Source organism: Miniopterus schreibersii (assembly GCF_964146895.1).
Source record: "Miniopterus schreibersii genome assembly, chromosome: 15".
Taxonomy (NCBI): domain Eukaryota; kingdom Metazoa; phylum Chordata; class Mammalia; order Chiroptera; family Miniopteridae; genus Miniopterus; species Miniopterus schreibersii.
The window spans coordinates 23,555,187-23,568,362 of NC_138115.1; the positions used below are offsets into that span (position 1 = coordinate 23,555,187).

Genomic DNA, 13,176 nt, shown 5'->3' on the forward strand with positions numbered 1-13,176 from the left:
ATCCAGAACAGGGCACATGCCTGGTGGGTGGGTTCAATCCCCGGTTGGGGTGCGTACGGGAGGCAACTGATTGATGTTTCTCTCTCACACTGATGTTTCTCTCTCTCCCTCTCCCTTCCTCTCTCTCTAAAATCAATGAAAACATGTCCTTGAGTGAGGATTAAAAAAAACACACAAAAAAACCTAAAAAACCCAAGTCTCCTGACTCCCAACCAGTGCTCTTTCCACTCTACCATCCTATCTCACAGCTTATAAGTCAAAAAAGCAAACATGGACATCAGCTCTAAGAAGCATTGTGCTTACTGCCTTACACTAAAAATACACAATAAATCTGATGCCAGGCAGAAGTACTTGCAAATACAAATGCCCTAAGATAGGAGAGAGGCTTATGTCTTCAAAGAACAGAAAAAATATCAAGATAGTCCTTGATTACGTAGATTTTATAAAGCAAAAGGAAAGGATAAAAGAGTTCAACAAAATATTCCATCTAAAATTCAAGATGCACAATTAGATCTTTTCAAATACACTATGTAAAATTATATACTTATGGCACTGGATCCAAAGCCCACAGTACTATATGGTGTGCAGTTAACAGTAACAGAGATTTAATCAAATCAGGAGCAGGTTCTTTCAAAGAGCCCAATACCTGAAAGCAGAAACAAATAAAGAGGAGTCTTTCCTGACAAAGACAAAATGCCTATTTGAAAAGAAGTTCTCACTAGACATACTGATTCCACATAGACACATCCCAAAGTGAGAATAACCAGAAAAAAACTAGAGATTGAGGAAGAACCTAGTTGTATCAGATATTGAAAACTATTATAAAGTCTCAATAATTAAGATAGTGTGGTACTAGTACATAACTAGAAAGAAAAATCAATAGAACAAAATTTAAAGTTCAGAAATACACCCAACACATTGAAAATTTAATATAAATGTGGCATCTCATAACACTGGGGGAAAAGTAATTACTCAATTGAGTTGGGGACAACAAGTAACTAGCTAGAAAAATAAAGCTGAATCCATATCTTGTACATTACACAAGGATAAATTATAAATGGATAAAAGATTTAAATGTGGTGGGAAAATACCTTAAAAGTATTAGAATAGAATTTTTTTGTTATCACAAAGTGGGGAAGGCCTTTCAAACTGATATATATATTTTTAAATTATATATAAATATATGTATTTCCATTTAAGTTATACACACACACATATATGTATACGGTATGTGCACGTGTGTGCGCATATATCAAGGCAAAAATCACCATAAGCAAAGTCAAAAGACAAATTAGGAAGAACTATCTGCACTTCATTTACAAAGAGCTAACTTCCCTAATGGAGTTTAAAAAGCAACAAGTTAGTAAGAAAAAGTAACACTAATCAACAAAAATAAACAAAGAAAATGCAGTTTTATCAAAAGTGAACCAGCCCGGCAGGCCGTGGTTCAGTGGTTGAGCATCGACCTAGGATCCAGGTGATCGGGGTTCGATTCCCGGTCAGGGCACAGCCTGGGTTGCAGGCTCAATCAATGACTCTCTCATCATTGACATTTCTATCTCTCTCTCTCTCCTTTCCTCTCTCTGAAATCAATAAAGATATATTAAAAAAAAAAAAAGTGAACCATAAATACCTCTTAGTATATGAAGAGATGCTTAATACCACTCATAAGAAATGCAAATTAAAACTATATTGAAATATCATTTTTCTTCCAAATTGGGGGGAGGGGGGAGTTTGGTAATACTGTTTTGGTAAGGATATGGGAAATAGCACCCTCTGATGGGAGTATAAAATAATACACTCTATGGATGGTCGTTTGGCAGCATCCAAGATTATTCATGGCAGCCATACTTGTTTAAAAAATGGGAACTATATAAATGTCCAACAATGGGGATATGATTAATGAGCATATAATTAAATGATATGCAATCATTATAAAGAACAAGTAATCTATTTAAGAACTTATATGGGTGCCAGCCCCTTGGTCTCAAAAAGGCTGGGTGATGCTCCAGAATGGGAGACAAGCCAATTTGGGAGCAGACTGGATCCAGCTTCATTCAACATTATTACCAGTTATTCGACAACTGGTGCAATTTACATTGATGCTTCATGCCATATGTGGGAAGGACAGCAATTCCAAGGGAAAGTTGCCATTGTGAAGTTGTCTAGCCTTTTGTTCCAGAAAATCCAGCACAGCATCATGGTGCAGGACCATCAGCCCACACCAAATAGCTGCATCATCAGCATGGTTGTGGGCCAGCTTAAGGCTGGTGACAACCCCATCATGGGGTTCCACCAGATGTTCCTATTAAAGAACATCAACAATGCTTGGGTTTGGACCAATGACGTTCACGCTTGCCCTGCACAACTTCGGCTGACCTCCTCCCAACCAGACACTCATGCTGTTTCCTCCTCCCTTCTCTTCCCAATACCATTTGCACTCCTCCAGATGCTCCAAATATCATACACAAACGAGCAGAGCAGAAGTGGGAGTGGGGGCAGTGCACTGCTACTACCTAGGTATTGTGCATGATGTCTGGATGCTAGACTAGTTATATCTGAAAGGAGAAGTTTGTGTTATATCAGCGCATGCCTTGGAAAGACTTAAGTAATGCAAAAAGTTGTTGTTGGTTTTTTTAAATCTACTGACAAGTTGCTCTAGTAACCCAAAGTAAAGGAAAAAGCAGCTGCCTCACCGCCCAGATATTGATTTGTTTAGATGTTTCAATGTCTCATGATACAATAAAACCACAAAAATTTTCTCAAGAAAAAAAAAAAAAAAAAAGACCGTTTATGGAATAATCTCCAAGATACATCACCAAGTTAAAGAGACAAATGTAAAACATTTTGTAGAGTATGCTGCCTTTTGTGTAAATGGGAAAGGGAGAATATACAGGTGTCCCCCAAAAATGTATACATACTTTAACAGCTGATTTCTATTACATTTTGAAAATGAAATGTATTTTAATAAACATAGCCTTTATAATTATTCAAACTGTTTATACATTTTTTTGGGACACCCTCTCTATATATATAAACTTTGTACATGTATAAGTATATTTAAACAGGTTTATTAAAACCTACTAACATTGATTGTTTCTAGGGTGGAAAACTAGGGTAGGAGGTATTTTACCATATAACCTTTGGCACGTTAAAAATACAATTTTTCATGATAATTCTAAGACTTTTTTTTTTTTGCCTTTTTCACTTTCAGTCTCTCATGAGGGTAATAACATGATATTGTCATTGGTCTTGGGACTAATGAGATATAAGAATCTAGCTGTCTTCTATTAAACCAGACATTAAAAATATTTGCAAAAAAAGTAAAATAATCCCTCTTCTCATTAAATATTATTTTAGAAAATGTAGTTGTGTTATTTATGTTAACATGTAATGGCTTTATTATTTCTTAAATATTTTTTTTAATCTCAGTTTTAACTAATACAATAAATATCAATAGATATATATCAACAGATATAACCCAAATAAACAAAAGCTTTTTGGGGTCCTCAACAATCTGAATATAAAGGAGTTCTAACACCAGTTTAAGAACCACTGGTTTAACTCATGAATGACAAAGACTGAGGAATGGTCCCAGATTAAAGGAGACATAAGGCGACATGACAACTAAATGCATGTGTGACTCTACACTGAATCTTGGACCAGGAAAAAGAAAGTGAAATCACTGGCAAAATCTGAACAGGATCTACAGGTAACAGTATTGTACAGTGGTGGGCAAAAGTAGGTTAATAATAAATAATACAAGAATTAATAATACAAGAATAAACTTACGTACGCACAACTATAAGCCTACTTTTGCCCACCCCTGTACTGACGTTCTTTCCTGACTTTGATCACTGTACTGTAATAAAATGTGTACTTTTGGGAATCTGGGTGCAGAATATGGGGAATTCTTTGTACTAGTTTTGCAACTTTGTAAATCTGAAATTATTTCAAAACAAAAGTTAAAATTCTTTTAATTAAAAAAACTGATTTAAGATTGATCAAACTAAGTATTGAAGAGAATGTGGAGCAACTGGAGCTCTCAAACACTGCCAATGAGAATGCAAAAGGGTACAACCACTTTGGAAAATAGTACAGCACTGTAACAGATGCCAACCCTCACCCCCACCCCAAGATGTCCCTAGCCTATGCATATGTTGCCTTAAATGACAAAACAGACTTTGCAGATGTGATCAAGTCAATGATTTTGAGACCGGGAGACTATCCTGCATTATCCAGGTAGGCTCGATGTGATCACAAGGGTCCTTATCAATGAAGGAAGAAGGCAAAAGAAGTGAGAGTCCGAGAAGATGGAATAACAGAAGCAGAGGTAGGTGTGATGTGATTATGGCTCTGAAGATGGAAAAGGATCAAACTCGGAGTGTGGGCAGACTCCAGAAGCTGCAGCAGGCAAGGAAATGGGGTTCTCCCCTAGTCCCAACCAGAAATACACTTACCAACATCTCACTGTTAGCATCGTGACACCCATTTCAGAATTCTGATCCCCAGAAATGTAAGAGAATAAATGAGTGCTGTTTTAAGCCACCAAGTTTATGGTCATTTGTTACAGCCACAGAAACCTAATACAGCAGTTTCTTTTAAAATGTGCACTGGCTGGTGTGGCTTAGTTGGTTAAGCACCACCCCATGCACTGAAAGGTCGCCAGTTTGACTCCTAGTCAGGGCACATGCCCAGGTTTCGAGTTCATTCCTAGGTTTTTACCCAAAAGAAATGAAAACATGAACCCACGCAAAGACTTGTATAGATTTTATAGAAGCTTTATTTGTAATAGCTCCAAAACTAGAAATATCCCAAATATCTATTAAAATAGGTAAATGGATAAACAAATCCATACAATGGAATACCGCTCAGCAATAAAAAGAAAAAAATCCCAAACAATACATGTAATAATATGAATGGACTTCAAAACCATTATGCTGAGTGAAAAAAGCCAATAAAATTATTTACATAATATATATATATAGATGTGTGTATTCATATAAAACTAACCTATAGTGGTTACCTGTGGATGGAACTAGAGTGAAGACTGGATTACAAGGGTTACAAGAGACAGGAGGAAATTTTGTGGGGTGATGAAAATGTTTGATTATGGAGATGATTTCAAAAGTATATACCCAGTTGGCACTCCATATCCACGGGTTCCTCATTCACAGATTCAACCAATCCCAGATCAAAAATATTGGGAGAAAAATGTTATATTGTTGTTGATAATGTACTATGTAGTTAGGCCTACTTTGGTTACATCTGTACTGAACACATAAAAAACACACACACATTATTTTTTCTCATTATTCCCTAAATAATAAGAATAACAACTATTTATATAGCATTTACATTGTATGAGGTATTATAAGTATTTTAGAAGTGATTTAAAAGTATACAGGAGGATGTGCATGTTATATGTAAATACTACACCATTTTATATAAAGGACTTGAGCACCCTCAGATATTGGTATCCATGGGGGGATGTGGAACCAATCTCCCTCAGGTATCAAGGGATAACTGTATTTATGTCAAAACTCATTAAACACTTTAAATATGTGCAATTTATTGCATGTTAATTATACTTCATTAAAATTGTAAAAAAAAAATTTAATAAGGTGATCAAGAAATAAACATTAGTTTTAAACACCTACATATTCAACACTGGGCCAGGAGCTGTGAAACAAACAGGAAAAAAAATACAAGCAGTGCAGAATTGTAGATAAGAATCTAAGCCTTAGAATCAATTTGATAATCCTAAATTTGAATATGTTTCAATAATTATTAGCAAAGACTGTCTTGGCTCTCATTTTCTATAACAATGGGATAATAATATCTACCTCATATGGTTGTTATAAGGATGAAAAAAAATAACATGAAAATCATGTCTGCTACTTAAGAATACACAATTAATAGTAGCTACAATAATATCTTTTTTCTAAATCTGGTGAATTTCATGCTTCTTTATAGGTGAGTCCTATTTAACTCTTGATTTACATATAACTGACAAGTTTAATTATTTAAATAAAGAGAGGATTATAAGCAGCAGTGTAGACAAATAATATAGCTTAAAGCAAGGAAGGAAAAAAATACTGCATTACAGAATAAATTGACTGATGGTCCTAATGAAAGCCCTGAGTTATCAAGAGCGAAAATACTATCTTTAAGAGGGTTAAAAAAAAAATTTTCTTACAAAGCTACAAACACACATTTCAGAAAATTTACTATTCTAAAATGGTTAATTTCTTTGAAAGTTGCACTTCTTCAAGAGGTATACTTTACTAATCTGGAAACATTTGCAACACTTTAATCCCCTTTAATATTGAACAAATGAAATGTAAATTACCATATAAGACAAAATAGATTTTCTGTAGCTCTTAAGAATTTACTTTGTATGATTCTCAATAATCCTAAAGATATAAATTCCTTCAAAGCTGAAACAAAATGGTGTACTGATACAGCAGTACATTCTGCAATTATGGCTTACTTGCCTACTAATATGGGCACTAAGCAAATTACAGCAGGTCCTCAAGTAACATCCTTTTGTTATACCATTGATGGGGGTGGGGAGTGAGTAAATCAGTTCCCAGCCAGGGCCATTGTATGTGGAGTTTGCTCATTTTCCCCATGTCTGCATGGTTATTCAGGTTTCCTCCCACATCCCAAAGATGTGCATGTGTCTAAACCTACCAGTGTCTAAACTGTCCCAGTCTGACTGTAGAGGTGTGTGTGTATGAGAGCAAACTGCAATGGAAGGGCATCATGTTCAGGGTGGGTTCCAGCCTTGCTCCCAGAACTGCCAGGATAGGCTCCTGCCACCAGACCTTGAACAGGAAGAACGGGTTAGAAAATAATTATTTTATTTGTTTTTATTTGTCTTTCTTAAATACACGTATAGCTCACACTTATTTTAATGTTTAATATTAGAAGTGATTGGGGTCTTTACTTAGATTTGGTGATGTTTTTGTGACCAGAAATATACTGCAGGAACCTAACTCTTGTTTATATCAATTAGTCTATGGTAAAATTGGTTTCATTACACATCATTTCACATAAAGTCAAAGCTGCAGTTTCTAAGAACCTATCCACAATATTAAGTGAGAACTTACTGTGCTTACCTTGATCTCTAAAGGGTAGATAAAAATATTTCCCATTCCACAAGATTATTGAAAAGAATGAGACACTGTATGCATAGAAAGCACTTCATATAGTGCCTGGCACAAAGCAAGGCAACACTCAACAAGTGTTAGCTATTTTTTTCTATTATTAAACATGCACCATATAATGATCATAAAATAAATTCAACAGAGTAAGATTTAGAAAAGATTATATTTAATACATACACACACACAAATATATATCCATTAAAAAAAATTACATTTCATGCAAAATTATAAATTCTATTCTAATTAACACCCAGATTAGATATCATTTGAAAGCTGCTAGTACTTTACTGAAATGTCTGTCTATCTGTTACAGATGCAAAAATCAGTAAAAAGTCTAGATTCTGATAGAAAAAAAAATGTGGAAGTATACTATACCTCATCAACTCATGTTCTTCTACTTACACTGTTCAAATATGGAAAGTCTTATTCTTTTGTCTACCTGTTACAAATTCAACTAACAAATGTTTGAGTGCTTTAAAAACATAAGACATTGTAATATCCTAGCTGGATCAATAGAAATTAGAAAATGATCCTACTTTTTCTCCCCCTATACTTCCCTGAAACCAGGAGAGCTTATTTTATGCTAACATACTGACGTTAACAATATCTTCTTAGGAAAAAAACAATCTATTTAGGCTAGAGTTAAGATGTAGATATTTAATTTCACATTTTGTCTATCATACAAAGTCCCTTCCATGAAATAATTTGCATCCAAAATAGTGGCATTTGCTACTGAGATGAAGCAAAGGTTTAATCACTGGAGAGCATTCACAGAAAATTAAACCAGTGAACCTAAGACCTGTTCAACAGTGGGGTTTCTCAGTGTTTTTTTCCTTCCCCAAGCAAATCTATACAACAATTTTCCAAACTGTACTTATATTACACTCATTCCCATGAATCACTACTCAGAAGCACAAAAATAAACCATTTTACAGCCAGAGTTGACCAAACATGCTTTGATAGATCCAGGCCAACCAACTGCAAAGCTTCTAAATATGTACCCCCAAAGACCTATATAGCACCAGCCTGTGGCTCCAGCATATTCCTTTCCTTCCTATAGGCCTACTTCTGGCTTTTGAGGAAAGACAAACAAAGCTGTCAGTTGAGTGGATCAAACTCCCAGCAGGGTAAATTTTAAAAGATTGTCATATAAATACCTTCAAACAAACATCTGATGAATAGAAATGAAGGCAATTTAGTTATAAAAGACAATACAACAAAAATTCAATATATTTTAATTTTTTAAAGATCAAAAGAATAAGAAAATACTCAGATGTGCTCCTTTCATCAATTATAAAACAGCTAGCCTAAATAGAGAATATAGCTCAAAGCCAAACAATACCATGCAGAGGGCTGTTTTTAATTTTCTGTCTCATGTTGATTCTATTAAATAACATGCTTCTGAATCCTTGCCGTGAGGCTCAGTTGGTTGGAGCATCGTCCTGTGCTCCAAAGAGATGCAGGTTCAATTCCTGGTCAGGGCACATACCCAGGTTGCTGGTTCGATCCCCAGTTGGGGGAGGCAACTGATAAATGTTTCTCACATGGATGTTTGTCTCTCCCTTCCTCTCTCTCTAAAAATCGATTTAAAAAATCGATTAAAAAAACAAAAAACTTGTACACAAATGTCCATAGCTGTATTACTGGTAATACCCCATACTGGAAACAACACATATGTCCCTCAATAGGAGAATAAACAAACTCTAGTACATCCATACCATAGAATACTACTCAGCAATAAAAAGGAACTACTAATATTGATATATGTAACAACATGAATAGATCTGAAGGGCATTATGCTTACTTAGCAAATCTCAAAAGGTTATATATTATATAATTCCATTTATATAAAGCATCCTCAAAATGACAAAACTAGAGATGGAAAACTGATCACTGGTTGCCAGGGGGCAGGGAAAAGGATAGGGATTCAGGTGTGTTCCCAAAATAAATCAATATTTTTTAATTTATCCAGTAAACATTAACTGCCCTTGGATTTTCAAATTTTAACCCTGTCTCCAGTGAATTATCTAACTTTCCCCCTAACTAGTTGATTCACTAAATTAGTAGCAGCTAGTAAGGCAAAACATGAAGATGAGGTACTTCTGTCTGAGACATCAAGATATTCTTACAGGAACTCTGAAAAGAAGAGTAAGTATACAAAGTTAAGTTAACCCATAGCAACTCCAATCTTAGCTGGCTAAAAGAAAACCTAGCTGTCAGTATCCAACATACAAAGACTATGTATAGGAGCGAAAAATGGCACACTGATAGTGGATGTTAGCTAAAAATAGTCAAATGGACTAAACATTACTGTATTTTCTTGATTCTAAAGCTCATCAATTGATTAAAAAAAAAAAAAAGCACACCTTTACTTGCATAATAGCTTTTTGAGAAATATTACCCTATTAAATGGACACAACTTCAAAACATTAAAAGCAAAAAAAGCATTTCTCTTAGAATTGACAAAATAGGGGTTTTATGAAATACCACCAGTGTGCCTAACCAACACCTATCATTTGGTCCAAATTTTTCTAACTCAGGTTGGACCAAAATATTCCTCCTGGACCTTAACGTATCCTCAAATCTGCCATGACTTCTAGAGGTAGTCAAAGATAAAATTTACAAAAACCAATTGCTGAAAGCTAATAGTAATAATTTGCAAAGATGTGGTCAGAATACAAATGTGCGACTTGCAACCATAACAAGCCTGAGCTCTATCCAAAAGAAAAGGCTTCAAAGATATTGCAGGGCCAACAACCACAGAAACAATTTGCTAACCTTCAGTTCCTCGTGGGTTATAATAGTACCTACCCTTATAGAGTTATTGTAAAGATTAAATATAAAACATTCAGAACAGGGCCCGGGATGCAATAAGGACAACATAAAACACATATTTTAGGAAATACCTATGTAGGTAGTGGTGGCAGCATCTTGGTTCCCACTCAGAATGCTGCAGCAGATGTTTCTCATTAACCTGGTATAACAACTTCTATGAGAGGTTCTTGCCACTCACCGTTTTTGGCTCAAACTGGTAAGAAAAGGAAACCACCAATTGAGCCAAATTATAAACAAATTTATAAGAAGCAGGAAGAGTCAATAAATTTAAGACAAAGGCCAATACTAATATGAAACTACTGTTCTTTATAGATTTAGAGACCTCTAATAGCACCACCTCACATCTGTACAGTATGTTATAGTTTTAAAGTACTTAACACATCTCATTTGATCCTCACAACACTCCTATGAGGTCCTTGCTATTATTTCACATTTTATAGATGAGGGAAATGAGGCTTAAGTGACATGCTGAAGGTCACACAGCCAGCAAGCAGAAGAGCTGAAACTTAAAACCTCCCAAGTACTCTACCACAGCTGCCTCTCCAAATGGGGACAAGTTTTAAAATGCTAAAACTACAACTTTCTGAAAGCCATCCTCCATATCTCAGCAAACCATTAAAACAGCTTCAAGACATATTAAAAGATTAGAATAAATCCAACAATTACAGGACCTTAAGGACCATTTATAATTGTAATCTCTCATTTTACATACACTCTTATGTAAAGGAAATGTTTTTAGTACTCAAGATATGTCTGGTAGCATTTGTAATAGATAGGAAAGGAAGTAAAGGCTAAGTGAGTGTTAGAAAGTTTTGGCTATACTTTTTTTTTAATCTAGAGAAATGATATCAAATTTATGAGTGGTACCTGGTGGATGAAAAAATCAGAAGTCTCCCATTTTCGGTGTTATACATTTAGCACTGAAATGTTATACATTTAACAAGGGTTATTATACAATAATCCCTGCACTTCTTAAAATAAGTATGTATTATAATTATAACCAGAAAAAATAAGAAAGGCTATCACAATAACTCAAAGGGGATGCAGGGGAAATGATAAAAGCTTGGATTACAAACTCTACAGGAGCAGGAATCTGACCTTATTTACCATTATATCCCTAGTACCTTGTGCAGTGCCTAGCACATATTAAGTGTTCAATAACTGTGTCAGAATAAATGAAAGAATGAATGAGTGAACAAATGAACATCCTAAAAGCTCAATGAAGAAGAAACATTTAGAAGTAAAATATGTATTTGCTGATTAACATAAAGGCCAGGAACATGAAGAAATCAAAGACAACCTTGAGTTTCATGGACTAGTTGGCTAAGTGAATGATAAGCCGTTAATCAAGATAAGTAAAACTAGAGTAAGAATAGGAATATGGAAATGCAAAGAGATCATGGCAAAATGCTAAAGAATCTGGTGGAAATCATTAAGTTTCAAGAACCAGTAGGGAGTCTAGGCTGAAGATGCAGATTTGGAAGTCAACATATGAAGCATATATCAGAGATCAGAGCTACTACACACTAGTTTATGGACTCTCATGCTCTTAATAGCAGAATAGGATATGCATATCAAAATGAAATAAACCCCCTATTCTGGTGTCCTGATGCCCAACCTGATCTTTGCCCCACTAATTCTTAAACAGATTATGAAATACACTTTATGCTTTAGAGTCATCTTTCATTTGCTTTCTAATAGGATACAAAGGCCCACAGTTTTATTTTCACTATATGCTACAGACAGAATTCTGGGCTCACAGATCCAAGGAAGATCAGAAATTCAATACATGTTGCATTATTTACTATAAACATACAAAATTTATATACTTGTTTTATTCAATATTATTCACTGGGGAAAAATCATAAAATAATGGTTTGCCACATTCTACTGACTTTTTAAAGTTTCAGTTTGAAACTTGAAATATTTTTGATAAAACAAATGTTTGATAGAGCGCTCTTTATCAATAGACAGTGTTTTTACAGATGTTTATTCTCATAATAGGACAGGAAAAGTTATTTTGGGACACTTCTTTCCTCTTATTCCAGAATTACAACATGATACTTCCAACAGTCCTTACCTATGCAAGTCTCTTTCCCCCTCCAATTCATTCTACCTATGAATTGGGGAAACTTGGGGGGAGGGGGGACCCTTCCTATTTTGTTTCAACTCTACCTCTCTAAATTCATCTGTGATATCTTAAACTGACCTTACTCAAAACTAAGCTGGAAATGTTAACAAATGGATTAGGCTAGTCTCATAAATGCAGAAACATACAACATAAGGTTAATTTGTTTCCATGCTTTCATTCACGTTATTTTTCATACCTTCAGTGTTATCCTTTTTTCCCAACATTTATCCAAATAGAGGTCACAGATCAAATCCTCCTCTAACCACATCACTACTCATCTATTGTCTCCTTTCTTTGAATTTACATACTACAAATTGAGTGGCCTTCAAAAGTTAAATGTTTTCCTCCATGTTGGAAAGTTTCCTGAACAGAGGTGTCATATCAAAGTCTGTAACAATAATGAGCACACAATTGGCATTCAATAAATACTTACTAACTCAATGGTAGGTCTGAATATGTGTATCTTAGATTTTTGGCTTCCTAATCGTCCTTTGCCTCCACATTGTTGTATACCAGGAAAAAAATGTTATTTTGCTTTTCATTTTACTAGCAAATATTAGACCATCTAGAAAAATTGGGGGGCCAGGAAACATTGACATCAACCTTAAACTTAAATTTATTTTACTTTTTAAATGGCCACGTCTATCATCTCATTTCAGGAAGAAACACCTAATTATTAAAACAATGGAAAAGAAACACTTATTTTTGCTAAGTAAAAGAGAAAAAGGCAATTGTTACTTCAGAATTCTTGAAAGAGCAATGCAAATTCTCTAGGTACAGAAAAAAATTAAGCAAACTCTAAATAAAATTAGATTACAAAATTAACAATCATAACAGTATACTTACATTCACTGTCGAAATGTGACACACTACTTAAAACATAGGGAAGAATATATGAACATTTTGAAAAAGTCTGGTCACCCAGCCAGATTTTTCTAAACCTACTTCAAGAAAACAATTTAAAAACAACAACGAAAAGCTTAAATAGTATTTCTCTGAACCTAAACTATACTGCACATGGTACCATTTAGGGATATA

The 13,176-nt window shown here is 34.7% G+C and overlaps 1 protein-coding gene and 1 pseudogene across 2 annotated transcripts in view; one reads left to right on the forward strand and one right to left on the reverse strand.

Moving 5' to 3' along the window:
- TMCC1 (transmembrane and coiled-coil domain family 1) overlaps nucleotides 1–13,176 on the reverse strand; it is a 158,472-nt gene that overhangs the window by 125,138 nt on the left and 20,158 nt on the right. The window lies entirely within an intron of this gene.
- On the forward strand, nucleotides 2,014–2,378 carry LOC308567924 (nuclear transport factor 2 pseudogene; annotated as a pseudogene). The gene has a single exon. The product of its transcript is annotated as a nuclear transport factor 2 pseudogene (transcript).